The sequence below is a fragment of the Elephantulus edwardii genome, unplaced genomic scaffold, assembly GCF_000299155.1.
Source record: "Elephantulus edwardii isolate Elephantulus edwardi_28Jun2011 unplaced genomic scaffold, EleEdw1.0 scaffold00121, whole genome shotgun sequence".
Lineage (NCBI taxonomy): Eukaryota > Metazoa > Chordata > Mammalia > Macroscelidea > Macroscelididae > Elephantulus > Elephantulus edwardii.
Window position 1 is genome coordinate 9,339,106 of NW_006399871.1, and position 4,815 is coordinate 9,343,920.

The 4,815-nt window shown below is 42.0% G+C and overlaps 1 pseudogene; it reads right to left on the bottom strand.

The window, feature by feature from the left end:
• Window positions 1-1,311: 1,311 nt before the first annotated feature.
• Window positions 1,312-1,818, bottom strand: LOC102855937 (annotated as a pseudogene).
• Between the last annotated feature and the right edge of the window lie 2,997 nt (window positions 1,819-4,815).

Here is a 4,815-nt window from a genome sequence, read left to right on the forward strand (position 1 = left end):
TTGGTATGTAGAGGTCTTTGCTTTGAACTCATGCGCCTGTTTTGATTCCCTCAGCATGTGTTTACTTAGCTTATTGGATGACCCACCCCTGTATTGTTATACTATAGATCATCATTGCCACGATGTGAAAAACAACTCATAGCTGACTCCCCCCAGGGGGGGTTCTGATGTTATAAACGGCCCAAGAGGAGAGATTACCCATCTCTCTCCTCAGCGGCTGGTGGATTTGAACCTCCGACTTAGGGCTTGGCAAAACAACTCCCTATCAACTAGTCTACCAGCGCTCCCTCTCCCTGCTTAGGAGTGTAGGATAAGATCAGTGGATCTTCCATTCATGCTTCTTTCAGTACATAAAGACAAATTAAGAAAGTAACATATGCATTGATCCCTAAAGTCTCTCTCAAGATATGAGTCACATGCCAAGCTGATTCAATGATGGTAATTCTTTCATTTTTTGCAATTTTTTAATTATTAAAATGCAGAGATATCTATAGGAAAATACAACTCTTCCTTTCAATATGTTGCACTATCCTTCAATGTGACTTCTGACACCAAGTGCTTTGTTTAAGTCCTGCTGCCTAGGAAGCCATGTGTCAGAGAGTAGGTCTGTGTGCCAATTGACTTTTCGTTGGCTGGTTTTAAATTTATCAAGCCTTCTTCTAAGTGCCTCAGTGTGGATTTTACCCTCCGTCCATACTAATTCTTAGCACCTGGTAGAAAGACTCCCTTAACATGACCAGGTAAGTGGGCATGCAGAGTATATCAATTACTAAAGAAAGTCATCTTCCTGTACCAGGCGAGAGATTTTAGAAGAGTAGTGATTGAAGAGAATTCCATTTACACGACAATGATCTAACTAATACCTTCTGCACCATACACAATGGTTGCCCTAAGTGGCTGTTAAGCTCTGAAAATATTAATTGATGGAGGAATTGATGTTATTTTTCATTTTAGTTAAATTCAATTTATATTTCATAGCTGACAAGTTCCATTTTTAAAAAAAAACTTTATATTTGGAATGTCTAGAGTTTGTGAATCTATTTAGCCAACTATTCAGCTGGTGGACTCAAACCACGTGCCTTTGGGATTGCAGCACAGCTTCTTGCCACTAGGTCAGCCCTGAGTGAGTTCTTTATTGAGTATGTCTAGTAATGAGAGAGTTTAATATATTAGGGCTAAGTAAAGTTCATTGCTAAAACTACTTTTACATTTTAAAAACTTTTTTCCACCTACAACTGGGAGAGGATAAAGTAGACAAATGGGATCTTCTTTTTTTCTTTTTTTTTAGTTTTGTGTTTTATTTATTTAAGTTCAGGCCTTGACTGCATATTTCCGCAGTGGGTACAGGCGCTCTTTTCGCTGCTGCTTCTTGGTCTTCAGATTCTCCTCATGCTTGTTGAGCCTTCGGCGCATGGCACGTGTCTTCTTGGGCCGCAGATCCAGGGGTTTGTACTTCTTGCCCTTATAGTATTTTCTGAGGTTCTCCTTCTGAGTCTGGTTAAATAACAGTGAGAACACGGGCAATGGATTTTCGGACAACTCGGATTTTGAGGAGCTTAGAAGCCGCACCGCCTGTCCCTTTGGCGACGCGCGAGGCTGGGAAAGCTCCACCTTCAGATCGTCCAGCTGTTTTAACAGCTCCTCCTTCTTCTTTCCGCGAAGATCCCGAGCCTTGATTTTGGCCTACTCCAGAGAAGGGGTCGCAGTCAGAGGCTTCGAGAAATTACTTTCTTTCTTTGCCACCACGATGGGGCATCCACTGTGCTGGGGCCAGTTCCGGGAAGGCGGGCACAAGACGGCGGACAAGCTCACCCCCATGGCCCAGTCTGGACTCACTATCCCATTGCATGGTCTTGCCTCTGGCAAAGGAGTTGGGAACCCAGGGGTGCACCCTCGCTTTATCCAACCCCTTCCGTAACCGGGAAGACCGAGGACCAGATCAGAGGGCGCGCGCCACTGCTAGTCCCAGATGGTCAAGAGGAGAAAGCCAGAAGCCGGCTATAGGTACCTTAGACCACTCCGCGGCGTCCCCACCAGCTTGACCGACAGAGAGGAGCTTACGCCTCACTCTGCACCTATTACTCCAGCCCCAAAGCCCAACTACAAATGGGATCTTCTAAGAACCAAATCTCTATGCACATCAAAAACTTCTACAACAGGATAAAAAGGAAAGCCACAGACTGGGAAAAGAATATTTTATAATGACATGTCTGATAAGGGACTTATATCTAAAATACTCGAGCACCATAACAAAATAAAGGTAAACAACACAATCACAAAATGTACAAAGGATATGAACAGACACTTCACCAAAAAAGACATTCAGATGGTGAATAAAAACATGAAGAAATGTTCAAAATCCCTAGCTCTAAGAGAGATGCAAATCAAAACAACTATGAGATGTCATCTCACTGCAGTAAGAATAGCAAAATTCAACAGAGCAGCACATAACAAATGCTGGCGAGGAGAAACTGAAACCCTTATTCACTGTTGGTGGGGTGTGGAATGGTGCAATCACGGTGGCAGTGTGACGCTTTCTCAAAATGTTGGAAATAGAAACACCATTTGACCCATCAAACTGCCACCAAACAGATATATGCACACCCGTGTTTATTGCTGCCTTGTTCACAATAGCAAAGAAATGGAAACAACCTAAGTGCCTGTCAACAAACAAATGGATGCAGAAGCTGTGGTATATTCACATAACGGAATACTATGCAGCACTGAAAAACAAGTAACTCATGAAATATACAAAATGAGTGACCTTGGAGGGCATTATGCTGAGTGAAATATCTCAGTCACACAAGGACAAATACTGCATAATTCCACTCTTATAAAACAGTACTGATATGGGGGGTTGGGGAAAACTAAGAGGGGATAAATAATGGACACTGCTTTGAAGCAGATGAGGAATAGAACTGCTAAAAAGGAATATGTGATTAGGTATTATTTGCATTTGGAAGCAGGAGTGGCACCCAATTCCTAAACAATATGCCTCTGGAAACTCTATAAGCTTTGATAAATGATAGTTGCAGAGGGGCTTCAGGCCTTTTGTTCATAGGGTCACCATGAGCCATGCTCTACTTGAAGGCAATCAACAACAACAACAACAACATTATTTATATGACAACAGTCCAGAATAAGAAATGCATAGTAAAATGGACTGAGGTGGGTGGATGTGGATTGTATAACAATGAAATTTTTTTTTTTCAAAGAGAAAAGCGAACTGGAGGGGTTGGGTAGGGAGGAAAATGTGCAAAAATGAATTAACAGAAATCCAAGTTCTCTATAAACTTCCATTAAAAATCTCAATTAAAAAATAAAAACTTTTTCCATGTAGGTATAAGAAAATGTCAAATCATTTACAAAAAAAATATGCCTCCACTGGACATCACTCATAGGGAGGGTAAATTGTTTGCTCTAAGCCAAATCTGCATCCTTGGTGGCCCAAGAGAGTCCTGGAACCTGATCACCCACACGTACCTACACTCAAGTTTTTTTCTTTCAGAGCAGATTTAAGAGATGATGGGAAAACATATGCACCTTGGGTATATGAGGTCCTGGAGGTCTTTTTCTCTGGGCCACATGTGGGCTACCAACACCATCATTTCCATTGGCGAAGCCTTTCAATTCTTTTCATTTTAATTTTATTTTATTATTTGTGTGTGTGTGTGTGTACTGTCAAATTGGATCTGACTGGTACAGGATTGTCCCTCCTTCTCCGGCAGAGCATCTTCAAGTCTTAAAACCAAATGCAATTACTCACATCCCACTTTTCCTCCTCTTACCTTAGGAGATGTTATGAAGCTAAAATGAGAAAACTGTCTATGAAAATGCTATTACAGTTTTACAATGCATGTAAAGGGTAACAAAACATGGTGATCATAACAAATTAAGTACTTTTCATACTGTAAGTATTTGTGTAAACATATGTAGGAATGGTCTTGAGTGTATCAGGGAGGATGAAGATGACGTAGGATAGGACAGTGCCCATGTTTACTGTTCATAGGATTGCTATGAATTCTTGTTTTGATGGTACTTAACAATAGCATGTTGTAAAAAGAGCAAGGGCCAGGTGGGACAGCCATATCTGGTCTTTACCAACTTCACAAAGGAGAACTGTCCCCATCAATAGCATCAGTAGCACAAAACCAGTTCCCATGAGGACAGACATGTTCCCCATGCTCCTGCACCTCTCTCTCCTCATCTCAACACCAATCTCAATGCTTTATTGGATCCAAAATCTGATATGATAGTTCGCAGACCACACAGAACCATACTGAGGAAGTTAAAAGGTTATAATCCATGTTCACAGCAGAATACATTCAGGACAGCTTCAGAATAGTGCTGGCAGCCTTGAATCTCACAGCTAGAGTGACAAAGTTCTCAGGTCTGCCAATATTGGCCTTTCTACACCACTCACCAGTTGTCCAACAAATTTGGACAAAGGCTCTTAGCTTAGTTCTGGTTCTGTGCATAGGGAGGAAGTAGCAGTTCCAAAGTCAACTGTCTCGTCTTGGCTCTCTGGTTCTCTGCTCCAGCCAGTGATGCTGCTGTAAGTCTAGCTGGCACAAGAATGTCTGACCCTGAAGGGTGCCCACTGCATGCCTACTTCTTCTTTGCTGACAGTAGGAGAGATTGTCTCTGCTGCTGGACGCATTCAATTTAATGGTGAGGACAACCAATTCTCTTGTGGATAAGCTAACATGCCCAATTTATATATTTCTGCCCATTCATGTGGCCATGTCACAATCAGACTGGGAGAGCTATTTTGAATTATAAACTCTCTCTCTCTCCCTCCCTCTCTCTCTCTCC